Consider the following 27,578-nt stretch of genomic DNA (forward strand, 5'->3'; position numbering starts at 1 on the left):
GCTCAGCCTCCCAGCATGCTGGGATTACAGGCATGAGCCATCACACCCAGCCTCTCTGAAATTTTTTTCTGAAAAATAATGCTGTTATACTTACCTGGCAGGGGAGATACCATGATCACGAAGGTGGTTTTCCCAGGGCAAGCCTTATCCATTGCACTCTGGATGTGTTGACCCCTGTGATTTCCCCAAATGTGGGAAACTCGACTGCATAATTTGGTGGTAGTGGGGGACTGCGTTTGCGCTTTCCCCATTAAAAAATAAAAAAAATAATGCAGTTAACTTCTTGAAGGTTTTGTTTGAAGTTCAAATGAGATAATTTCTATAAAAGCATTTTTTAAAATAAATTTTATGGCCTGGCAAAGTGGCTCACACCTGTAATCCCAGCACTTTGGAAGGCAGAGGCAAGTGGATCATGAGGTCAGGAGTTCAAGACCAGCCTGGCCAACATGGTGAAACCCCATCTCTACTAAAAATACAAAAATTAGCTGGGCATGGTGGCGGGCGCCTGTAATCCCGGCTGCTTGGGAGGCTGAGGCAGAGAATTGCTTGAACCCAGGAGGCAGAGGTTGCAGTGAGCTGAGATCATTCCACTGCACTCCTGGGCAACAGAGTGATACTCTATCTCACAATAATAATATTATAATAATAAATGAATGAATGAATGAATGAATAAATAAATTTTACTGTGTATATTGAAATTATACAAAATGATGACACATACACATATACAATAAGATGGTTACTATGGTGAAATAAATGTATGTCTATACTGCCTTGTCTTTTTAAATAAATACCATATATTTCACCATTTTTCTCCTATCCTATATATGAAGTTTTCTGAAGACCGGGATTAGGGCTCTTTGGATTTTTAGAAGTGATGACTAACACCATATACATATTTAGCACATACAATTTTCTTTAGTTTTTTATAATTTCAACTTTTATTTTGGATTCAGAGGGTGCATATGCAGGTTTGTTACCTGGGTATATTGCATGATCCAATTTTACTTAGAGTAAAATTGGTGTATGATTGATCCCTTCACCCAGGTAGTGAGTATGGTGCTCAATAATTCATTTTTCATTCCTTGTTCCCCCCCTCCCTCCCGTCTTTCTTCCCTTCCCCTCTCCCTTCCTCCCTCTCCACTCTAGTAGTCTCCAGTGTCTATTGTTGCCATCTTTATGTATGGCATTATGGGCTATGGGGTACCCATTCTTTATCTCCATGAGAACCTATTATTTAGCTCTCACTTAAAAGTAGCAACATGTGATATTTGGTTTTCTGCTCCCTTCTTAATTCACTTAGGAGAGCAGCCTCCAATTGCATTCATGTTCATACAAAATACATGATTTTATTCTTTTTTATGGATTCATAGTATTCCATGTTGTATATAGCACATATTATTTTTCTTTAGTGTATTGTATTCTGTATTTGATCTTGATTAGTATGCCAAGTGTCATATAGGAATAGATATTTTCCCTTTTTTAATTTCCTTTTTTGAAAAATAATTAGGAACTAGTCCCAAATTTAATGTGACCTCCAGAAGATTTATTTAAAAAATGGCAAATCATATTTGTTTCCCTCTAAAATGATGCAATTTCATGTAAAGAGAACCAGTGTTGGAAGGTCGAATGCTGAGTTATGTTTTAGTATCATGAATTTGATTGATTGATATTATTATGGTAAGAATGTCTTGTGTTTAAAATCACTATTCTAGTATAAAGGCAAATTTCACATGGAATACAACCATATTTTTATTCATTATATCAATTGTTCTATAATTAAAAAAAACATTTACAGGGATTTTCTTTCTTTTTTTAGCTCAGGTTGGGATTATTTGACTTACTTCTCAGACAGACTCTGTCTACATTGTTAATTTGGCTCTTACTGCTATGCATCTGAGAGAAAGAGGGAAACATCTTAAAAAAACAGTGTCCATATGTCCAATTCCACGTGGAAACTGTTTAGCTGTTCTTGGATACTCTCCTATTCCTGAACCAATGATTATGGGCAGGAGAACAGGACACTTTGGCAATCCATGGCCTATATTCCCAATAGTACAATATGGGGAGAAGAGAAGTTGCCCAAATGTACAAATGCAGGACAAAAAGCAGAATGTATCCACTACAATAACTTCCACTAAAGAAATGAGATAGTTCTCATTAATAAGGTATCTTGATGGTTAGTATTTACTATATACATCATATTTGGGTTTTAAATTTTAAAATCAAATTAAAATAAAATGTGATTGGCATGCAAGTTGGAATAAAAGTTATTTAATTTTTGGTTACAGACCAAGTTTGTAGTACCTTACCTGCCCCTATGGTAACTACCAATGTGTAAATAGTAAGCATCTGAGCTATATGACATTAGCATGCTCTCAAAGACTGTTTTTCAAAGTTACTAGAGTATGAACCCTCTTATGAAAAATAATTTTTATGCTTTCTCTCATGTTGGTTTTAATTGTTTTTATTACAGTGTTACTCAGGTATGTACCAACACAAAAATGACATAGCAAACCCTTCTGTGGTACTTGCCACATCTCAAACTGTTTTAAGAGCTTTATACCTACAAAACATTTAATCCCAATAAAAGCCTTCTGACTGGAGTGCTATTTTTGCACCATAGATTATATGAAAACATGGAGAATGAAAGAGACTAAATAACTTGAGCCTGGTCATTTAATTAGTTACTGTCAGTCTGGCTCTGGAATCCATCCTCTTAAGCACTCCACATCACTGCCAGTAAATATAATCTCCTTGTGCATATAACTCATATATAATTATAAAACCAAAACCCAGAAGTAAGAAGTGAGATCAACTGCATGAACAAACCAGCAATCCTGAGGACCCAGCGACCCTTTGAAGGAAGGAGAAGGCTCCTGCATAACCTGGGAGACACTCTAAATACTGTGAGTGCCCTAACTGAGGAAGTGGGAAAGGGAGACCCTCCTCTCCCAAACACACATCCCCACTTGAGAACCTGAAGGTCTGTTTGCAGGAGAAATTTCTGACTTTACCTAGAGATAATTGAATTTAGAGAGCTAAATGAAATATAGAGGTGGAAGAAGCAGCAGAAAAACCCTGGGAGCTCACTGGGTTCCCTAGCAGGCCATTCCTTCCTGGCACCACAGAGATCCATCGCGAGGGTGGCCAGAGGAGCAGGGGGTAAAACTCCACAGGGAGAAGGAATCACTAGCTGAACTTTGTAATGATTTGAACAGGGCAAGAAGCCTCCTGGCCAGAACTGGGAACAGGGTACAAATCCTGTGTGTAGACTCCACAGGTGAGGGAAGAATCATGCCTTTTTCTATCACAGCTGAGAGGCAGGTAGCCTAAGGCAAATATTCAAGCCCATCTCACTCTCCACCTGTAAACAGACTTGGGGCTGTGCAGGGGCACCATGGGAGTGAGACCACCCCTTCGGTTTGCATGAGAGCTGGGTGGAGCCTGTGCCTGCTAGCTGTCACATGACTTCCTGCATGACTCAGCAGAGGCAGCCATAATCCTCACTTCCTGCATGATTCAGCAGAGGCAGCCATAATCCTCCTAGGTATACAACTCCAGTGACCTGGGAATCTCACCCCCATCCCCTACAAGACAAGGATGCCCACTCTCACTACTCCTCTTCATCATAGTACTGGAAGTCTAACCAGAGTAAGCAAACAAGAGAAAGAAATAAAGAGCATCCAAATAGGTAAAGAAGAAGTTGAACTGTCACTGTTTGCTGACAATATGATTGTTTACCTTAAAAACCCTAAATAGTCCTCCAGAAAGCTCCTAGAACTGATAAGAGAGTTCAGTAAAGTTTCCAGATACAAAATTAATATACACAAATCAGTAGCCGTTCTGTAAACCGACAGTGATCAAACAGAGAATCAAATCAAGAACTCAACCCCTTTACAATAGCTGCAAAAATAAAATAGGAATATACCTAACCAAAAAGTCAAGACCTCTACAAGGAAAATTATAAAACACTGCTGAAAGAAATCATAGATGATACAAACAAATGGAAATGTTCTATGCTCATGCATAGGTAGAATCAATATTGTGAAAATGACCATATTGCCAAAAGCAATCTAAAAATTCAGTGTAATTTCCATCAAATTACCATCATTATTTTTCACAGAATTAGAAAAAACAACTCTAAAATTCATATGGAACCAAAAAAGAGCCCATATATCCAAAGCAAGACTAAGCAAAAGAACAAATCTGAAGGCGTCACACTGCCTGATTTCAAGCTATACTATAAGGCCACCAAAAAAGCATAGTACTGGTATACAAACAGGCACATAGGCCAATGGAACAGAATAGAGAACCCAGAAATAAACCCAAATACTTACAGCCAACTGAGTTTTGACAAAACAAACAAATACATGAAGAGGGGAAAGGACACCCTTTTTAACAAATGGTACTGGGATAATTGGCTAGTCACATGTATGAGAGTGAAACTGGATCCTCATCTCTCACCTTACCCAAAAATCAATTCAAGATTCATTAAGGACTTAATATAAGACCTGAAACTCCAAAAATTTTAGAAGATAACATCAGAAAAATCCTTCTAGACATTGGCTAGGGTAAGATTTCATGACCAAGAGCCCCAAAGCAAATGCAATAAAAACAAGGATAAATAGCTGGGATTTAATTAAACTAAAGAGCTTTTGCACAGCCAAAGGAACAGTCAGCAGAGTAAACAGACAACCCACAGAATGGGAGAAAATCTTGACAATCTGTACATCTGACAAAGAACTAATATCCAGAATCTACAATGAACTCAAACAAATCATCAAGAAAAAAAAATCCCATCAAAAAGTGGGCCAAGGACATGAATAGACAATTCTCAATATAAGATATACAAATGGCCAACAAACATATGAAAAAATGTTCAACATCACTAATGATCAGGGAAATGCCAATCAAAACCACAATGTGATACTACCTTGCTCCTGAAAAAATGACCATAATAAAAAACAGTACATGTTGGCATGAATGTAGTAATCGGGCAACACTTCTGCACTGCTGATGGAAGTATAAACTAGTACAGTCACTATGGAAAACAGTGTGGAGATTCCTTAAAGAACAAAAATTTTAAGAACTCGTTTTATCCAGTAATCTTACTATTGGGTATCTACCCAAAGGAAAGGAAATCATTACTCAGAAAAGATACTTGCACATGCATGTTTAAATCAACACAATTCACAATTGCAAAATTGTGGAATCAACACAAATGCCATCAGTCAATGAGTGGATAAAGAAACTGTGGTATATTCATATCTATCTATCTATCTATCTATCTATCTATCTATCTATCTATCTATCTATCATCTATCTATCTATTTATCTATCTATCATCTATCTATCTATCTCTATCTATCTATCTATCTGAATGATGGAATACTACTCAGCCAAAAAAGAATTAACAACATTTGTAGTGGCCTGGTTGGGATTGGAGTATGTTATTCAAAGTGAAGTAACTCAGGAATGGAAAACCAAGCATCATATGTTCTCACTGATATGTGAGAGCTAACCTATACAGATGCAAAGGCATAAGAATGATATAATGGATTTGGGGGACTTGTGGGGAAGAGTGGGAGGGAGCAAGGGATAAGAGACTACAAATGAAGTTCAGCATATACTACTCAGGTGCTGGGTGTACCAAAATCTCACAGATCATTACTAAAGAACTTACTCATATAACCAAATACCACCTGTACCCCAATAACTTAGGAAAAATTTAAAAAAAAGAAGGAAAACAAAACCAAAACCCAAATACAAATAAAATACAAAACTGAAAATCAATAGGTTACATCCTCCTCATCAGTCTATTCCCAACGAAACAGCCATAGTCACCGTATTAAATATGTCAGAACATGCCAATGCCCTACTCAAAATTATACATTATCTCTCTCCCTCGGCACCTCCCACACACTTAGAGTAAAATTGAGCCTTATTATGAGTGAAGGCACTATATGATCTGGCTTCCCACTGTGTTGAACTCCAAATCCTCCCACTCTCCACCTCATTAACCACACTCTGGATACAAAGGCCTAGTTACTATTCTTTGAACATGCCAAGATCACTCCCTACTCAGGGCTCTTGGAGTTTCTCTTCTTTTCTTCCTCCATTTGCTTTTTCCATAGATAACTTAGGTAGCTTTCATTGTTTTACATAAATGCTACCTAATGAGAAAGCATTGTTGCATGCCATGTGTAAAATAATACCTCCATTTTCTTTTTATATGCTCACTATTCTGGGTTTTTTTTCCTTCTTTTTCACCACTTGACATTTCTCTTGTTTGTTTATTGTCTGTTTCCCTAACTAGATTGCAAACATCTTGTAGAGATGGTGTTGGCTTTGTTCACTGCTTATTTCCTAGCATCTATGATTGTACTTGGCACACAGAAAGCATTGAATAAATATTTTAACTTTCTAATTTTAGCTGTAGATTCACATGGGAATTTAAGAAATAATAGAAACCTAACAAATCCTTTACTATTTTTTCCCCAATGGCAATATTTGTAAACTGTAGTCCAAAATCACAACAAAATCACAAGACATTTACATTGATAGAGTCAAGATATAGAACATTTCTATCATCACAAGGATCCCTTCAGTTTCCTTTCTTTAGTCAGTTGCAAGCTTCTTTAGGCCTGTGGCCAGCTTCTTCAGCTCCAAGTCTGGATATAGGAGGGAGAATGACAACCAAGGTAATTAGCCATCTTGCTGTTCCTTGGGTCTCAAGATGCCTGACCAATCTAACTTCTGTCTACCTTTTAGCGTTTTAGAATATTGTTTTTATACGTAATGTTCAGGGTTTCTAGTAGTAATCAGCAGAAGGAGTAGTAAGTACTATATTCTCTCCATCTACTGGAAGTAGATATCCTCCAATAAGTATTTTTAAAATAAACATTAAACAAATCTGTTTAGTTAACATTTTGGATAAATTTGGATCCTATATTTGACAGGATGTCAAATGTAAGTTATGCTTTTACACTCCATCCTACCAAGTAGGTTAGTATTATTTCCAAAGATATTCCTATCTTTAGAGTGACAGGTGCACACTACAGATCAATTTTTTAAAATTTAAATAGCTTTTTTCTCTCGCAGTGCATAAAATTTCACATTCCATGTACAAAGAAAACTTGGCTAAATACTGCAAATCAAATATGCCTTTCCCCAGACCCTTACTTAAATTATACACTTTTTATTGTTCTCTTGACATAATTTTTAAACAATAAATGGCACTTGACAGGGTAACCATGACAAGAGTCAGCACAGTGCAGAGATTCAGAGCACACTGTCTGGCGTCTAACTTTGGTTCTACCTTTATTTTTATTTATGAGGCCTTGGGAAATTTTCTTAACTAACTTCTCTGTGCCTGTGCCTGAAAATCTTCATCTGTAAAATTGTAGTTATAATATATAGTAATAATAATAACCTCACTGGGGTGATGGCTCACACCTGTAATCCCAGCACTTTGGGAGGCTGAGACAGATCACCTGAGGTCAGGAGTTCAAGACCAGCCTGACCAACATGGTGAAACCCTGTCTCTACTAAAAAAAAAAAAAAAAAAAAAAAAACAAGAAAAATTAGCTGGATATAGTGGCGGGTGCCTGTAATCCCAGCTACTTGGGAGGCTGAGGCCAGAGAATTGCTTGAACCTGGGAGGCACAGGTTGCAGTGAGCTGAGATGGTGCCATTGCACTCCAGCCTACATGACAGAGTGAAACTTTGTCTCAAAATAGTAATAATAATCTTGTGGTGCTGCCATAAGGGCTAAATGAGTAAATATTTTTAAATGACTCAGAACATTGACTGGCACTAAAGTTCTATCCATTTATGCGTCTATGTGTATATGTATAAAATAAACACTTGTATTTTGTTACGCCAAAGATGAATGTGAGATATCTCAATAGCATAGTGTTAACGAATAGCACTTACCTTAAAAATAGAATTTTCTTTTTTAGTTTCAGCATGGTTTCATGTAGACTATTTTTTTTTTTTTTTTAATTTTTTATTGGATTATAGGTTTTGGGGTACATGAGCAGAGCATGCAAGACAGTTGCGTAGGTACACACATGGCAGTGTGCTTTGCTTTTCTTCTCCCCTTCACCCACATTTGGCATTTCTCCCCAGGCTATCCCTCCCCACCTCCCCCTCCCACTGGCCCTCCCCTTTTCTCCCCAATAGACCCCAGTGTTTAGTACTCCCCTTTCTGTGTCCATGTGTTCTCATTTTTCATCACCCACCTATGAGTGAGAATATGCGGTGTTTCATTTTCTGTTCTTGTGTCAGTTTGCTGAGGATGATGTTCTCCAGATTCATCCATGTCCCTACAAACGACACAAACTCATCATTTCTGATTGCTGCATAATATTCCATGGTGTATATGTGCCACATTTTTCCAATCCAGTCTATTATCAATGGGCATTTGGGTTGATTCCAGGTCTTTGCTATTGTAAACAGTGCTGCAATGAACATTCGTGTACATGTGTCCTTATAGTAGAACGATTTATAGTCTTTTGGATATATACCCAGTAATGGGATTGCTGGGTCAAATGGGATTTCTATTTCTAAGGCCTTGAGGAATCGCCACACTGTCTTCCACAATGGTTGAACTAACTGCTATATCCATTTTTATCTTTGATGCATATTTAGTGCCCATTAGTTATATATATATATATATATATATATATATAACACATTTTACGTGCCTAATAGAAGAATGAAGATGACACAGGAAATCATTGCTAAACTTTAAGACAGATCAATATGAAGAAAAGAGAACAAAAAGTTAAAAATATCAACAGAACCCAAGTTGTTTATGAGATGATATTAAAATTTTTAACATATATTAATTAGAGTCCCAGGTGAGAGTGGGAATGAGGCATAAAAAATATTCAAGCAAATAATGGCTTAAAATTCAAACTGAGCAATGACTTACTACTCAAAATTATTTACAGATTCCTGGAGCTCAGTGAATTGGACTACTCTCAGTAAAGAGAAAGGATAACAAAGTTTCAGTAGCATACTTTAGAAGGTTGGAAAATAGAGTCAAAGCTCATGATAGTGTACAGCATTGCCAGAAGAGGTGATAAATAGGAAAAAGTCATACTTTCCTTTTTATTTCAGAAATGCTCTTGAGAGTCATAGGCATAGTTTTTGTACAGCATTTTGAAAATTACCAAGAATCTTAGTTTAAAAAATTTTATACTCTTTCTCATCTTAAAATCATTTTTAGTCATTATTAGACTTAATGCCTATAACGCATTCTGATACAATGAATTCAGAACACATCTGTTGTTACTTTTCTTCATATTCTGAAAGTATACATGAGAATACTTTCATGTATTTTGTGTTGTTAGAATATTCTTAGTTTTCATTATTTTACTTTTTGTCCCATTTTATAGATCTTTGTGCCCTGTTTTGGAAATACAATTTAACTGAGTTGTATTAGTTATCATCTTCCATCATAGTCTATCATTTATAATTAATATCTTTATTATCAGTGTCTATATCTTTATTGGTATTTTTCCAAGTGCTTTAAACTTTGATGTATGTTTAAATTTCATGGTTATTGTAGCATTTTGCTTATTCATAATTCACTATCTTGAAAACATTTTCTGCTGTCTTAATATTTCTGTCAAGTTTAGCAGAATGTTTTTGAATGGTACTTATTTTTCCTTCTTTTTACAATAGGAGTGAAGTGATTCTGTGTAATTATGTGAAAATAATTTGTCATGGTATTATAAACAAGAAAAAGCATAGATACAATATGATTTCTATGTTCTGGGTAATTTGGATTATCTGAAATAATGATTTATAGGACTCCTTGAGTTCCCTGACAGAAAGTAGTCACATACATTTTATTTCTATAGGATTCAATCTGTGTGCTTCAATATTAATATGACCCAGATGATTATCATTTCTGGCTAAATCAATGATTAAGCTGTAACGAGATTCAACCTAATTTTAAAAAGAATTGAAACATGTATAGAAAGTGACTGAGGAATTGATTAGTGCTTTTAACTCTGGTGTAGCTTAACTCAAACTTTAATATGTCAAGACATTTAAAGTTATTAGGAAGGTGCATAATATCATACTTAGGGATGAGCTTGTCATTGTTGTTTCCCTTCGGTAGCTGAAGAACAAAGGCAAGTATACCTCTTTTATGAGATATTTACAGGAGATACCTCTATCTTTAGTACGTTGTAGAAATCCAAAGATGTAACAGTGAAGAAATCCTTTCTTGCTAAATGAGTCACATGTGACTCATTTGTTAGGAAACTTTTGAGTTTGGTCTTTTTGAATTTCATGTTACCAAACATAAAAAAACAAATTGAAGAGCATCAGAAGTAAATATCATCAAAATTCTATGAATAGTCCACCTGTGGTTATAGCTCCTGATATTAGCACATACTAATTAATTAGCACATAAACTAAAAAAACATTTTTTAGTTAAAGCATTTTCTGATTTTTTTTTTTTTCTCTTTTTATAAAGTTTCTGAAAGCTAGGTCAAATGTGACCTTCCTGAAAACTTCTCTATACATCTCAGCCCTCCCATCACACTTCAAACTAGAAGTAATCAATCTCTCATAAGTTGTCCCCATAGTACTTTATCTAAGTACCAATTTAACTACATGACATTCTGAATTATAATTAAGTCTTTTCTTGTCTTTCTGCCAATAGATTGAATACATATTCTATTACCAACTCTTGAAGCAATTATTGACATCTTATGAAGGAATAAGACATATTTGCTCAATTGATGAATAAATTTTATAATTGCATTTTAAAAGTTTATTAAATACAGTTTATTCTTCAGAAGAGAAATGCAAATATAAATATATAGATTAGGCAAGGACCTAATAATGCATTGAAGCCACTGAAGGGAAACAACTCAAGCAGTATACTCTCACTCCTTATTCAAAATAATTGTATTGCACATTTATAATGCTACAGTGTATGGCATAACATCATGCCTCAATAAAAGTATTAAAAAATAAGCTTTTACCTTAAGAAATTAGGTTTAAATAAAAAATATGTGATCATAATGAACTAGAAAACTAGCTAATAAAAAAAAATGGAATGATAAATAGCTTTACCTGAGGAATTAGTAGTGTTCAGTAGCATTAAAGGGTAACTATAGTTAGTAACAATATAGTATATATTTCAAAATATTAGAAGGTATTTGGAATGACCCCAACATAAGGGAATGATAAATACTGAAATAATGGATATCTTAATTGCCCTGATTTGATCATTACACATTGTATGCTGGTATCAAAATATCACATGTAGCCTATAAATATATATGACTATTATATACCTATAAAAATTAAAAATAAATAGTAAAAAAATTAAGCTTTATTTAAAAGACCATAATAGATATATTTTGGCAAACACCATTGAATTAGTCTGCTTTCACACTGCTGATAAAGACATACCAGAGATAAGCAATTTACAAAAGAAAGAGGCTTAATGGACTTACAATTCCGCATGCCTGGGGAGGCCTCACAATCTCAAGGCAAGGAGGAGCAAGTCACGTTTTACGTGGATGGTGGCAGGCCAAGAGAGCTTATGCAGAAAGACTCTCGTTTTTAAAACCATCAGATTTCATGAGACTCATTCACTATCATGAGAACAGACCAGGAAAGATCCGCCCCTGTAATTCAATGACCTCCCACCAGGTTCCTCCCACAACATGAGGGAATTGTGCCAGTTACAATTCAAGATGAGATTTAGGTGTGGACACAGCCAAACCATATCAACCATTAGGGAAAACAAAGAAGAAAACAAAATAAGTTAATTGTGGTTTAGAAAGATTATGAAATAATAATCTAATTCCACTGTTAACTCAAGGACATTTAGAAGCCATGAGGAAGAAGAAAAAATCATACTGAAATTTGGAAAAACATATTAAAGAATATTTACCATTACAAATAAATACAAAAACCTGATACCTTTTATGGTTTAATTTTTGTACTGTAATAATGAGATAGGTTATTCCATTGTTATTAAAGTGAAATGCTATAAGAATGGATGATAGCCTCATTTAATTTATAAAACTGTAAGATTAATAATCTCATAAAGATGCATAAGAATATAAACTACAAACTAGTTTTACTTATGATTAAGAATGCTACCATTCTAAATAAAGTAAAAGCATATCAAATTTTGCAGTGCAATAAGAATATTATTTGTGATCAAGAATACTTTAAAAGTGTAAGAATGTTCATACATTAGAAAAACTAACAGTATAATTGATAAAAGCACAATAAAAGAAGAAAACTAGAATTATATAGTGAATTCCACAAAATGATTTGATTCAATTCTTTACCCATTTAATTAATAAAGTTATTAGTTAATAGATATGCCTGGCTTAATTGGATATTTATATGGAAAACAAAACTGATAACCACTTACCATATCCAATAATATTTTTTAAAGAAAGTGAAAATCTGTGTGTACAATTATATATATTGACTTTAATCTTATGTATAATGAACACTCCTTATACTTATATATATATATATATATATGCATATATATATAATTTAATGATATGGCTAACTATACAGTTAACTGTAATACACAGTTATATGTATTTATATACTATATATTATAACTAGTTATAATTAACTGTATAGTTAACTATAGATTTGTATATACATATATATGTGTTAGCTATATATGCATTCATTTGTATTTAGATATATGTGCACATAATTTATATAGTTAACTATAATTGAACTATAAACTATAGCAAGTATAGTTGACTACATGGTTAAATTACAGTTAATTATAACTATATAGTTAAATTATATACATATATCTAAATATAAAGCATGTTAATTACATATAAGGTCAAAATTAATTTAATTGTACATTTAGATTTTTAACCTATTTAAAAATTACTTAATATGATAAGTAGCTGTCAGTATACATATACACATAGCACACACATACCTATACATATATATATTTAGTTTTAAAAGCTAGTAGTTACTGTTTGTGCAATATTTTTGTGGTAAGGTATATATAAATACATACATACATATTGTCTTAGCCTGAGCCTGCTCCTGTTGCTATAACAAATTACTTCAGACTGGATAATTTATTTATTTAATTATTTTTCATAGTTCTGGAGGCTGAGGAGTAGAAGTTCAAAGGGCCAGCAGTTCTGGTGTGAAATGAGGACTCACTCCCTGCTTTAAAGATGGCAGTTTCTCACTGTGTTCCTCATATGGAGGAAGAGGGAAATGCTGTGTCCTCTCATATTGAAAAGGGGGAATGCTGTGTTCTGGCAGAATGACCCACAGGTATTCCTTCGACCAATTTTATAAGGGCACTAATCCCATCCTTGAGGGCAGAGCCCTCACAACTAATCACATGTGTAAAACGTCCCACCTATTAATACCAACACCATGGGGATTAGGTTTCAACATGAATTTTGGAAGAACACATCCAAACCATAGTATATGTATATATTATTTTAAAAAACTAGTATATACTATTTGTGCAACATTTTTATGGTGAGATTTTTTTGTTCCAAATAAGTCAGGACTTGTTTACATAAAACATAACTAAAAATATAAGCAAAACTATACTATAAACAGAGTAAAAGGACAAAAAGTTGACTGGAAAAATATTTTTATTGTAAATGACAAGACATTAATAATATCCATAATATGTGACAAGTTCCCAAAAGTACTAAGAAAAGCAAATGATTCATTAGAAAAATAGAAAAGTAAATTAAAGAGAAGGAAAAATTTTGGGCAATAAGGATATGAGTTTCAATTCTATTTACAGTCAAGGATATAGGAAATAAAATAATAATGAGCTGCCTTGTATTATGCATTAGATGAACAAAAATGAAGAGGCAGTGATAGCATCTGGTGTGACTAAGTATATGGTGAAGTAGATTTTGATAAAAAATAAACTAGCAGTCTCTATACCAATGAAACCTAGAGTACTACTTTTATAAATGTCTTACAGATATAAAACAGCCACTATATATACATATATATTGAAAGATACTTTTCTACTGTTAAGAGCATTGGCACAACAGTGACAAAATATAAAACTGAAAGCAACTTGAGTGTCCCTTAAAAGGCTTTCTGAAATACCATGGTACACTTAGTCTCTGGAGAATTATGTACCTTTTAAAAATAATGAGGGAGAGCCATCTGTTGTTCTACAGACAAAGACATGATACTATAGATACTACAGACAAAGACAGATACTACAGATACCACCTGTATAAGATGAGAATGTTATTTATCATGCTGATTGTACTTCAGAGACTGAGAAAGGAGGACAAGAGGTAAAATATTAGTTTTTTCTTTTTAATCTTTGCAACTTTTATTTGTTACAAACAACATAAATTATTGCTGTACTTAAAAATCTACTAGGAAAATTCTTTTAAAAAGAATATTGGGCATTTAATTATATTTTATAGAATGATTGTCCCTGAATAATATTACTGATAGGTTCAGTGTTACAGAGAGAATTTCTTAATACTTAGATGAGGGCCATTTTCTTCTATTTAAGGTTAATCCTGTAAATTCTTTTCTAGTAATGGCACTGTTCCCCATACCCAAGATTTAAGGAGAAATATAAATATAATAATAATGAAAACACAAAGCAACACAACAGCAACCAAAACATTTCAGCCTTCAAGAACAATTCGGAAGGTTTATATCCTCAGGACAAAAGCATTTCTTTCTGACTTTCTAACCAATCAAAATCTGTATATTCTACAGGTAAACTTTCATATTATTTCCACAAACTGCCCTTTACTACTTCTGCCTCTATCAGATCTTCTAAGCACTAATATTTTCCCATGTACTGGTTAAAAAAAAAAATAGTAATATGGCCAGGTGTGGTGGCTCATGCCTGTAATCCCAACACTTTGGGAAGCCAAGGCAGATTAATTACTTGAGTTCAAGAGTTCAAGACCAGCTTGAGCAACAATTTTTTGTCTCTACAAAAAATTAGCTGGGTGTGGTGGTGCAGGCCTGTAGTCCCAGATAGTCAGAAGGCCAAGGTGGGAGGATTGCTTGATCTCAGGAGGCAGAGGTTGTAGTAAGCTGAGATCATGCCACTACATTGCAGTCTGAGTTACAAGAGTGAAACCCTGGCCCAAAAAACAAACAAAAAAATATGATTTATTAACAGAGTGCCTTTTGTCTTCTTCTATTATCTGTACTTGCCTTAATGCTGGACTCCAACTCATATTCCTTTAGATCCTAAGTGGTGTCCAGAGAGTGAAAGAGGTTTAATAAATACCTGCAGGAAACACTGGAGTAATTCCTGTTAAATAAAATACCTATTACTCAATGTAAACCAGATCATACTTTACTGAAGCAAGTTCAGTTCTTTTTATCATTTTAGATCTACACTGTTATATTTGATTCAGTAGAGACAGTTGGTACTCCTGGTTAGACTAACTTCAACCATTTAAAAATGACCTGGAAGGGCCAGTATTTCCAATTTTACTAAGACTCAAATTTTCATCTCATGAGGCCGAGATACAAGAAAGCCACTTAGTGAGTGAGTGCAGCTGATAACCAGCATTCATGTCTCATTTTGATTCTGCATCTCTATATGTATCTATGAATAAGCAGCAATCCTTATGGAAAAAAGAAAAGAAGACTTCATGAAGAGAAACAAACTCAGATGACCCTGGAGGCTCATTCCCTTCCCTCTTAGTTGCTTTGCAATAAGCTGGCTCAGCAGGTCCGAGTTAGTGCAATGAAAAACCTGCCGTTATCAGACATTGAGACCTAGCAGTTACTTTTTTCTTTTCTTTTTGAGACAAAGTCTTGCTCTATTGCCCATGTTGGAGTGCAGTGGCACAATCTTGGCTCACTGCAACCTACGCCTCCCGGGTTCAAGCCATTCTCCTGCCTCACCCTCCTGAGTAGCTGGGTCTACAAGTGTGCGCAGCCACGCCTGGCTAATTTTTGTATTTATAGTAGAGACAGGGTTTTACCATGTTGGCCGGGATGGTCTTTATCTCTTGACCTCCTGTTCTACAAGACCACTTTCTTCACCAAGAAAGACCTGTTTTTTTTTCTTTTTTTTGAGACGGAGTTTCCCTCTTGTTACCCAGGCTGGAGTGCAATGGTGCGATCTGGGCTCACCGCAACCTCCGCCTCCTGGGTTCAGACAATTCTCCTGCCTCAGCCTCCTGAGTAGCTGGGACTACAAGTGTGTGTAGCCACGCCTGGCTAATTTTTGTATTTATAGTAGAGACGGGGTTTTACCATGTTGACCAGGATGGTCTCGATATCTTGACCTCATGATCCACCCGCCTCAGCCCCCCAAAGTGCTGGGATTACAGGCTTGAGCCACTGCGCCCAGCCGAAAGACCTATTTTTATGTAGTCATTTAGAGCAGAGAAGCCCTTCCCCACTTTCTCTATAAATGATATATTTGGGTGCCATGCTCTCTTTCCTGGAGTCCTTTCAATGATACATTCAATGCAGCTATGTCCACTGGGCCAAAACAAACCAGTCTGTAACATAAGGACGCCTTTAGGATCATGTGCCTCTCTGCTACATCCATATCTGTAGGCTTTCTCTATTCCACTCTAGTTTACCTGTATATGATATGGTGCTAATGGACATTCATTCCCCTTTGTCTTTGGTGGAGAAGGGCCTTGGAAAGGAAAGCCATGTGCTAGAGCTGTCAAGTAATGCTTAGGGGTTTTAGCCTTGAACAGCATATGGATATACTCCAACAGATGGCTAAAAGGCTATTTTTTTATTCCTGGTAACTAGTAATAAATACTTAGTAGTTTGTAGGTTCTCCTTTATGAATGAAGATATCTATATACTGATATATTCTTAAGGAAATATTAAAGAAAGCAAGGGAGAGAACAGTGTATATACATATATAGGAAGCTGCTTTTTATACAAAAAGTAGGGGTGAATCAAATATACATTTCATTACATTTTCCTAGGAGAAATACTGAAATAAATAAACTAAGTTACAGAGTTCCCTAAAACAATGTGTGTGTGGAAGGGGAGTGGATACTGGAATAGAAGGCAATTTTGGTGATGAGACTTCCCCATACATGTCATTGTATACAGCATTAGCCGGCATTAATGCCTACCTATTAAAAAATTAAATAGAAGTCTGGGTGAAGTGGCTCATGCCTGTAATCCCAGCACTCTGGGAGGCCAAGGCAGGGGGTCACCTAAGGTTGGGAATTTGAGACCAGCCTGACCAACATGGTGAAACCCTGTCTCTACTAAAAAATACAAAATTAGCTGGACATGGTGGTGCATGTCTGCAATCCCAGCTACTCAGGAGACTAAGGCAGGAGAATTGGTTGAACCCAGGAGGCAGAGGTTGCAGTGAGCCGAGATCACGTCATTGTACCACAGCCTGGACAACAAGAGCAAAACTCTGTCTTAAAAAAAAAAAATAAAAATAACTAAATAGAACCTAACCAATCAGCATCATATTTTTTCTTAAGATGGTCTAGACTACAAATATGTTATTTAATTAAATTTTTAACATTTTTGGAATTTAGTAATGTTGTTTCCTAACAAGCTAAATTTGATAAAAGATAACATAAAATAAGCAATACATACATAAATTCTGCATAGAGTTGTATAATTGACTGAAAAAATTATTTTCTTGCATAACCATGGAAACAAGATATAAGCATTTGTGTAACCTGATTTCAATTTAAGAAGAAATGCTTGAGCTAGTTGTGATAAATTTCATTTTTCTCTCAATTCTATGCCCAAACTGTAGGAAGAGCTCTTGGAGATGCTGCAGTAAAAAAAGAAATCGAAGAAATGCAGTAAAATGCAGTGAAGTCATGAAATAACAAAAATAAATTGTCCTAGCAACAACAACAGCAAAATAGAATTCTAGCAGGGCATAGAATTATTTTGTGTGTATTTAAAAGTCCCATGGGGGAAAACAGTGCAATCATTAGATTATACTATATGATATATTTGAAACTTATAATTGAGTTATTAGTTATAATGCATCCATCTTATTTATTTGTTTGTTTGTTTGTTTATTTTTGAGACAGAGTCTCACAGTGTTGCCAGGCGCCAGGCTGGAGGGCAGTGGTATGATCTCAGCTCACTGCAACTTCCGCCTCCTGGGTTCAAGCAATTCTCCTGCCTCAGCCTCCCAAGTAGCTGGGACCACAGGCATGTACCATCACGCCCAGCTAATTTTTGTATTTTTTGTAGAGACGGGGTTTCACCATGGTCTCGATTTCTTGACCTCATGATCCACCCACCTCGGCCTCCTAAAGTACTGGGTTTACAGACGTGAGCCACCGGGCCCAGCCTACAGCCATCTTTTTAATTAAGCACTTAAATCGAGATTGTATTTTTGCATTAGAAATGTCAAATGGTTTAAAGTTTAAGATAAGTAAGACTAAAAATTGTAACATATTTATCTTTAAAATTCACATTAAAGTGTCTTTGTGGCAAAATAAATGGAATAAGTGGAAATAACTGGACCTGAGACCATCTGGAGTTAAGGTATTACTGTGGTAATTTAATTGAGATCTCATTGGTCCACGCCTGTCTCCTCATCCTCAGAACTTCTTCTACAGAAATGTTTTAAAAGGAATTAGAGGAAGTAATGAAGCATAGGAAAGTCATTTCATTTATCTCTGTTTAAGTTATTGTAGCCATTTAAATTGAATTTGATTTGTAGTAGCTTTAAACATTTTAGTTTTGCTTAATTAATTGTAAGTAGAAACAAGATTTGTGACAGAAAACTGTTGTGTGTAATAGACAGAGGGATGATATATTTGACAATCAAACTGGAAAGTGACAGTTTTACTTTATCAGTGCCATAAGTTTTTCTTCTGGGACCAATTTTTCAGCAAGAAACTTAAAAACACTTATGGACCAATTAGCCCTCTGAAAAAAATATTTTAAAAACCTGATTTCAATTTTACAAAGTCTACTCCTTTCTATTTCAGCAGCTATTGCTTGGTATCTTAATATCAAGCTTTAAAAACACTGACCTAGCTCTATGATTTTTTTTGGTAATATGAACATATTTTAATCAATAAGGCATATGTATTCCAGTTTTTCAGAATAGCCAATTTCTGTCAAATGATTTATATTTTTATTATTGAGTTCCATGATAATTGTGGTGGTATATTCTATTAGGAAAAAGATGAGACCAGATAAATTGACATATTTTCCCAATAAAATACATAAAATATTGCCTATTATACTGTCAGAAATTCAGGGGATTTAACTACTTAAAATGGGTTGTTAGTTTGGAAGCAGAACCGGAAATCAGAAATATTGGAGATGATTTACTAAGTGTTATAACCACCTTAAAGAGACACAATTCTTTTTTCTTCTTCTTCAACTAACTTTTTCTTTCTATATGTTTGTCTAATTTATTATTTTTATATTCTGCTCTTTTCCTAGAAAATTTCTGCCAGTAGTATCTATAGCGTTAGAATTCATTGAAGAAAACTACCAAAAAACAAGCACTATGCATTGTTGCGAGAGTTCTAATTTTTAAAATGTTTTTGAAATCTGTCACTTTTAACCTGTGGTTCATGGTTGTTTAAGTACTGCCATAGTATCATAGCAAATGTTCCTGTTGGAGCTGGACAGATCTTGTTTGAATCCAGTTTAAAGACGGACTCTATTCTTTCCAACTTGATCTATAGATTCAGTGTAATCCCATTTAAAATCTCAGAAAGTTTTTTTAATGGGTATTGATAAATTGACTTGAAAGTTTATAGGTAGAGTTAAAAGACCTAAAATAGACAAGACAATATTTAAAGAGAAGAATAAAGTTGGAGGACTGACATTACCTGAGTTCAAAACTTACCATAAAACTTCCGTAATCAAGGCAGTGTCATATTGGTGGAATAATAGACAGATAGATCAATGGAATAGAATACATACAGAGCCCAGAAGTAGACCCTCATAAATGAAGCCAACTGACCACTGACAAAAGAGTCAAGGCAATACAGTAGTGAAAAGATAGTCTTTTCAACAAATGGTTTTGGAGCAACTGGATCTTTACATGCAAACAAACAAACAAAAGAATCTAGACACAGACTTTAAACTCTTTACAAACGTGAACAAAAAATGGATGAAGACCTAATCTATAACATTTCTAAAAGACAGCAGAAAAATCTAGGTAAACAGCTTTGGCAATGATGTTTTAGGTACACCACCACCAAAGCCATGATCCATGAAAGAAAGCATTGCTAAACTGAACTTTCTTGAAATGTAAGCTTTCTGATCTGTGAAAGACACTTTCAAGAGAATCCACAGACACAGAAACAATCTTAATGAAAGTAATATGGGTTATATCTTTAATAAACTTGGATATCCATCTTCTCTATAAGGAAATACCTGCCTCAGAATACACATTGTCATCAACTTGTAGACAATGCTTGAATTCGAATTGACTGTTTTTGTTGTTTTAGTTTTTTCAGTAACTCTCTAAGCACAATTTTAAGTCAACCTCTTTTATGTGTGATGTTATTTTTTGGATATTTTATCATTATAAGACAAATTATTTATCAAGATTTATGTAAAATCAGTCCACTGGAGTATGACAAAAATAATAAAACTTTGTATTTCTCTATACCTCGTTCCTCCAAATCTCATTTAAATATGTTGAGTCAAGCTAAGATACATTTGTCTTAGGCTGGAGATTTTCTCTGTAATTGGAGATTTTGTATGTCTCTGGTCTTGGCAAATTACATTTTGATTTTACAGTTTAACAATAGTTTAACTGTTTAAGGTCACCTTTGTTAAATCTTAAATCCTGGGAACTAATCTCTTTGCTGTTTTTTTGGTATACATAACAATATTTTTAAATGGAAGTTTATAACCTCATACATTCTTGAAATTTTAAACATTAATTAGTGTTCAGCAAACTGTTCTGCAATAAACATTTTCTCAGAAAATTTTCTTTCTTTCTTCTTTTTTTTTTTTTCTGAGACAGAGTCTCACTCTGTTGCCCAGGCTGGAGTGCAGTGGCATGATCTAAGCTCACTTTAACTTCCACCTCCTGGGCTCAGGGAATTCCCATGCTTCAGCCTTCCCAGTAGCTGGGATTACAGCCATGCACCACCATGTCAGGCTAATTTTTGGTTTTTTTTTTCAGTATAGTTGGAGTTTTGCCATGTTGCCCAGGCTGGTCTTGAACTCCTGAGCTCAGGTGATACCCCCGCCTCGGTCTCCCAAAGTGCTAGGATAATAGTCATGAGTCAGTGTGCCCTGCCTCAGAAAATTTTCTGTTGAAATGCTCTTAGATTATCATCTTCCTTAACCCCGTTTCTCATCAAGTATCATCACAACCAACAGTGATATCGATGACAAAATCCCTTAATAAAAATATAAAGAAGCACAGACTAAAGAGAGAAGATGTTCTTCATTAACTATCCAAGCAATTAAGAAGAAAAGTCAGAACTACTTCTGTTATAATAAATTGTTTAAAAATAACAACTGGCACTTTCTCACATAGGTCTTTTAAAAATGAATTGGCTGCATTCCCTTATTAGCCATGCAATGTGGGATTTGCAGAACAGGACAGAATGTTCCTGAAGAGTTATTCAGGTATGTTGTTCAACAGTGACCAATAAACAATAGTTCATTTTATTGCTAGGAGAGAAAAAATACATAAAGACAAATGTAAACCCCAATACTTAGAGACATTGTAGATAGGGCTTAAATCAGTAGAAAGATAAAATTAGAGAAATTGTGACCTATATCTCTGTTCTTCGGGTTAACTGTGAGTATTATAAAATGTCAGGAGACTAAATTTTTTCTCCACTTTGCTCTTGGATTATTGATGCTCTTGAAATGCATCTTAACATTACCTTCCTCAGAGTTCACTATACCTCAAAGATATACTACCACGTTGGCACGTCACATCTCTCTGGAAGAATTGAAAGGAGGAAGGGGTTTACTGTTAAGTAAAATTTCATTTCCTCTGGTTCTCTGCTTTTGGTGCAAAAATTTGAAGGATGAGGAACAATGAATAGGTTTTCTCTCTTTAGGATTTCTAGGCTCTCTTTGTGTTGTGTGGCAATGAGTTAGTTAGAATTTTGGTCCCTACTCTGTGCACAAATGGGTCTACTGCTCCAAATCTGAACATCTCTGAAAGGTTTACAGCTGCTCTAATGATTGCTGTGCAATACTCAGACGTGGAGAAAGCAGTTACCAGATACTCATATTCACTAATGAGGCCACCTTCAAAATCACAAAAGCCCCCATTGCCACTTGCCAGTTGATCCTTCTAGTATGTTCACAAAATCACCGGGAAATGGGAGAACAGGATGAAGGCAAAGTCTCTTCACTGGAGTTCAACCCAGGATATTCCCTTCTTGTCTAACCTAAACATCATCTCAGGATGACTGAAGCTGTATTTCTACATACAACCTGCAGGCCTGTCTGCCTCTGATTTCCACCCAGAGCTGTATAATGCTTGCAGAGTTTGTCTGTGTCCTTCACTAAAAAATTTAGTCTCCTGACATTTTATAATACTCACAATTAACCCGAAGAACAGAGATATATGTCACAATTTCTCTAATTTTATCTTTCTAATGATTTCAGCCCTACCTACAATGTCTCTAGGTATTGGGGTTTTCATTTGTCTTTATGTATTTGTTCTTCACTTGAAAAATATGACACAACAAGAGGGGCAATTATGATGGTATTTGATAGTGTGAGTAATGTTATAATTTGAATATTTTAATTAAAAAAAACATAGGATAAAAAGGGAAAACACAACCTCACTCTAAGAATCTGAAAGTGACTTGTAAAACTTAGAAAGCTAGAATTGGGAAACCTTTGAACACACATACACAGGCTTTCTTTGAAGTCATCAGCAGCGTGTGTTATTAACAAGTTGAATCAAGAGTATTGTGGTCAAAGAAGGGCCTTGCATTTGACAGAGAAAAATCCAAGGCAGTACATGGTTGTAAGCCATTCATGTGACATACAAGTGGCTCTTAGGAGCTGAAACAAAAAGCCAGAAAGGTATAAATGGCATCAGGGGTAATCTTGCCTATAAATATTTTCAAATTTATGGCCTTGGGTTGGAAGAACATATTGTGTGAGGAAATACAGTGTGAATAAATGGAAATTGTGCTCCACTGAAGTAAGAAGGTGGAAAATATAGTTTTATTTCTCGCCTAACATTTCTGCATCATGATATCCCTAAGTGTGCAGCCATAAATCTGAGATGAATCTCAGGAAATGCTGTAAAAGATTTCATTGCTAATCTGTCAGACTGTAGAATTCCCTTCATTCAGTCAGGAGAAAAATCACATAACCAGAAAGCCTGGAGGGAACTTTGGCTTTCCGGGTCATGCAGTGCAGAAATTTGAAATTGTGATGAAATGAAGATTAATTTTCAATTACTTTCATTTAGAGAGAGTGATGGGTAAAGATCCAGATGTTTGATCATTGTCAATCCATATTTTATTTTTATTTATTTCAAGACAGAGCCCTCTGTTGCCCAGGCTGGAGTGCAGTAGTGCAATCTCAGCTCACTGCAACCTCTGCCTTCTGACTGGGTGTGGTGGCTCAACCTCTGCCTTCTGACTGGGTGTGACAAGTGATTCTCCTACCTCAGCCTCCCAAATAGCTGGATTACAGGTGCATGCCACCACACCCAGATGATTTTTGTGTATTTTTAACATTTGTGTATTTTGTATTTTTAGGGGTTTCACCATGTTGGCCAGGGTGGTCTCGAACTCCTGACCTCAAGTGATTTGCCCGCCTTAGTCTCCCAAAGTACTGGGATTATAGGCGTGAGCCACTGCACCCAGCCTAATCAATCTTTTAAATAAGGGTTTTTATCATTAAATGAGCAAAAGACATAAAGAATTATCCCAATTAAGCCTACTCTTGTTTTCTTTGCCCCAGCAAAATACAAAGCCATATAGAAACCATTTTTCTTTAACTATTATTGCTACATGATAATACTGTGTATTATCATACATAGCATGATATCATTGCCCAAAGATAATCACTATTCAAAGTGTGTTATTTGTAACAATAAGAATTACAATCCCATCATGTAGTTAGAGGCATCGAGATAATACAGATAAATAAATTGCCAGATTCTTGATCCATACTTGTTGCTCAATAAATAGCAACTAAAATTATTATCAGGATTTAGGGTGAAAGTTTCAAGCTTTGTCTTTTAAAATACACATTTTAAATTTATTGCATACATATCTGCATATATATGGGTATATTTTATTTCTTTCATATACTTTTCAAAGACTGCAAGCTTTTGATTTTTCTTTGGAGTAATTTGTTTCTTTATTTAGATTTAGTAATTTTTACAGTTTTTTCTTTTCTTTCTCTATAGATAGATAGATACCATTTATCAGTATTTATATATCTATGCAAAAATTTTTTTTGTTGTTTTTTTTGAGGCAGGGTCTGACTCTGTTGCCCAGGCTGGAATGCAGTGATACAATCTTGGCTCACTGCAGCCTCAACCTCCTGCGCTCAAGCCATCCTCCCACATTAGCCTCCAGAGTAGTTCAAACCACAAGGACATGCCACCAAGCCCAGTTACTTTTTTTTATTTTGTGTTGAGTTGGGGTTTTGCCATGTTGCCCAGACTAATCCTGAACCCCTGACCTCAAGTGATCCACCTGCCTCAGCCTCCCAAAGTGCTAGAATTACAGGCATGAGCCACCACACCCAGTTCACCCGGCAAAGCTTATGTTTGCTAATCCATGTATCTCATAAAATCAATGGCATTCTCCAATATAACCTCAATATTATCATACTTAACAGATTTAATATTGATATTGTATTATTTAATATATGTTCATGCATGGACACAAGAAGGGGAATATCACACACCAGGCCTGTCGAGGGTGGGGGGTTGGGGGATAGTAGGGGCTGGGAGGATTGGGGTAGTCTAAGTTGGGGAAAAATACCTAATGTAGATGACAGGGGGGTTGGATGCAGCAAACCACCATGGCACATGTGTACCTATGTAACAAACCTGCACGTTCTTCACATGTACCCCAGAACATAAAGTATAATTTTTAAAATGAAAAAAAAATGGTTCATATTTTAATTTCTCTAAGTATTCTTTTTAGTTTTTAATTTTTTTCTGTTCTCCCCTATCTGCCGCCATGTATATAATTCAGATTCATGTATTGAGTTTTTTTGTCATGCCTCTTAGTTTTCTTTAATCTAGAACAGTCCTCCTACTTTGTATTAAATTTAGTATTCCATGACATTTATAATTTTGAAGATTCCGAGCTAGAGAGCTTTTTGAATATCTGCCATGCTGGATTTTCATGATTGTTTCCTTATAATTACAAGATTAAATATATTTCATAGTAGAGCTGTGAAGCTAAGGTTGTATCCTCATTGCATTGTACAGGAGTTACATCAAAGCAGTAGTGTGCTGAAGAAATCCCCATCAAATATAGACTGGACAAAGAAAATGTGGCTCGTCTACAACATGGACTACTATGCAGCCATAAAAAAGGATGAGTTCATGTCCTTTGCAGGGACATCGATGAAGCTGGAAACCATCATTCTCAGTAAATTGACACAAGAACAGAAAACCAAATACCACATGTTCTCACTCATAGTGAACAATGAGAACACATGGACACAGGGAGGGAAACATCACACACTGGGGCTCTTTGGGGGATGGGGGGCTAGGGGTGGGATAGCAGGGGGTGGGGAGATTGGGGAGAGACAACATTAGGAGAAATACCTAACATAGGTGATGGGGGGATGGAGGCAGCAAACCACCATGGCATGTGTATACCTATGTAACAGTCCTGCAAGATCTGCACAGGTACACCAGAACTTAAAGTATAATAAGGATAATTTTTTAAAAATCTCAAGAATTCTCTGACCTGGTTGCTAAACATAGACATTTTTAAGAATTAAATTATGTGAACTTGGCTAGGTACAGTGGCTCACCCCTGTAATCCTAGCACTTTGGGAGTCTGTGGTGGGCAGATCACTTTAGGTCAGGAGTTTGAGAACAGCCTAGTCAACATGGTGAAACCCCATTTCTACTAAAAACAAAATACAAAAAATAGCTGGGTGTGGTGGAGTGTGCCTGTAATCCCAGATACTTGGGAGGCTGAGTCAGGAGAATCGATTCAATCCAGGAGGTGGAGCTTGTAGTGAGCCGAGATCACACCATTGCACTCCAGCCTGTGACAGAGTGAGACTCTGTCTCAAAAAAATTGTTTTTTAATTATTTGAACTTACAAATAATATAAAGTAAATGGAATACATACTAAAAATTTATTCCTTCTTAATTATTTTACCAAATTTACATCCATCATGGAGAAAATACAACACAATGCTGTGTTGGGTTACTCTCTTCTCAACTGCTTTCAGTGATGTCACATTAATAGCTTGAAGTAGGCCATTGTGCAATACTTACATTGCAAGAATTGGCAAATGCTACAAATCAGAGCTTGGTTTATGGTACTGATTGTCAGAAAGTGATGGAGAAAAATGTTAATAATGTAGATTAAACTTCTAATTGTGCTGTGTGTATAACAATTAGCTGTGAGTAACACCAAAAAAAAAAAAAAAGCGAAAAAATTGCTAGTTAGTGTTTGAAAACTGTTATCCAATTTAGCAAAAAGTAGCTTATGCCATTGATTAAGTTCTGGCATACATCTTGATTGTTTTATGTTGGTCTTTTTTTTAAATTTATTGTTTTGTTTTACTTTAGGTTTTCGGGTACATGTACAGGTCATGCAGGGTTGTTGCATAGGTGCATACTATATCTGACATTTCTCCCCATTTTATCCCTCCCCAACCTCCCCACCCACCGCTCTTCCTCCTCTGGCATCCCCCAACTGCCCCCAGTGTGTGATGCTCCTCTCCCTGAGTCCACGCATTCTTATTGTTCAACACCCACCTATGAGTGAGAGCATTCGGTGTTTGGTTTTCTGCTCTTGTGTGAGTTTGCTGAGAATAATGGTTTCTAGATTTATCCAAGTCCTCATAAAGGACACAAATGCATCGTTTTTTATGGCTCCATAGTATTCCATGGTGTATATGTGCCACATTTTCTTTGTCCAGTCTATCATTAATGGGAATTTGGGTTGGTTCCAGGTCTTTGCTAATTGTACACAGGACTGCAATGAACATATGTTGCATTTGTCTTTTCTTTGTAGTAGAATGATTTATAGTTCTTTGGGTATATACCCAATAATGGGATTGCTGGGTCAAATGGAATTTCTATTTCTAGATGCTTGAGAAATGGCCACACTGTCTTCCACAATGGTTGAACTAATTTACACTCCCACCAACTGTGTAAGAGTGTTCCTGTTTCTCCACATCCTCTCCAGCATCTGTTGTCTCCAGATTTTTTAATGATCACCATTCTAACTGGCATGAGATGGTATCTCAATGTGGTTTTGATTTGCATTTCTCTAATGACCAGTGATGATGAGTATTTTTTTTCATAAGTTTGTTGGCCTCATATATGTCTTCTTTTGAAAAGTGTCTTTTCATGTCCTTCGCCCACTTTTGAATGAGGTTGTTTGTTTTTTTCTTGTAAATCTGTTTTAGATCCTTGTAGATTC

At 35.5% G+C, this 27,578-nt stretch overlaps 1 protein-coding gene and 1 non-coding gene across 6 annotated transcripts in view; both read left to right on the plus strand.

Moving 5' to 3' along the window:
- The window catches only part of CTNNA3 (catenin alpha 3), a 1,887,341-nt gene that overhangs the window by 1,601,641 nt on the left and 258,122 nt on the right, over window positions 1-27,578 (plus strand). The gene's annotated exons all lie outside the window — the stretch shown is intronic.
- Window positions 87-251, plus strand: LOC118146616 (U1 spliceosomal RNA). Its single transcript, XR_004732463.1, has one exon. It is a non-coding gene; the product is annotated as a U1 spliceosomal RNA (small nuclear RNA).

This window comes from Callithrix jacchus, chromosome 12 (genome assembly GCF_049354715.1).
Source record: "Callithrix jacchus isolate 240 chromosome 12, calJac240_pri, whole genome shotgun sequence".
NCBI classification, from domain to species: Eukaryota; Metazoa; Chordata; class Mammalia; order Primates; family Cebidae; genus Callithrix; species Callithrix jacchus.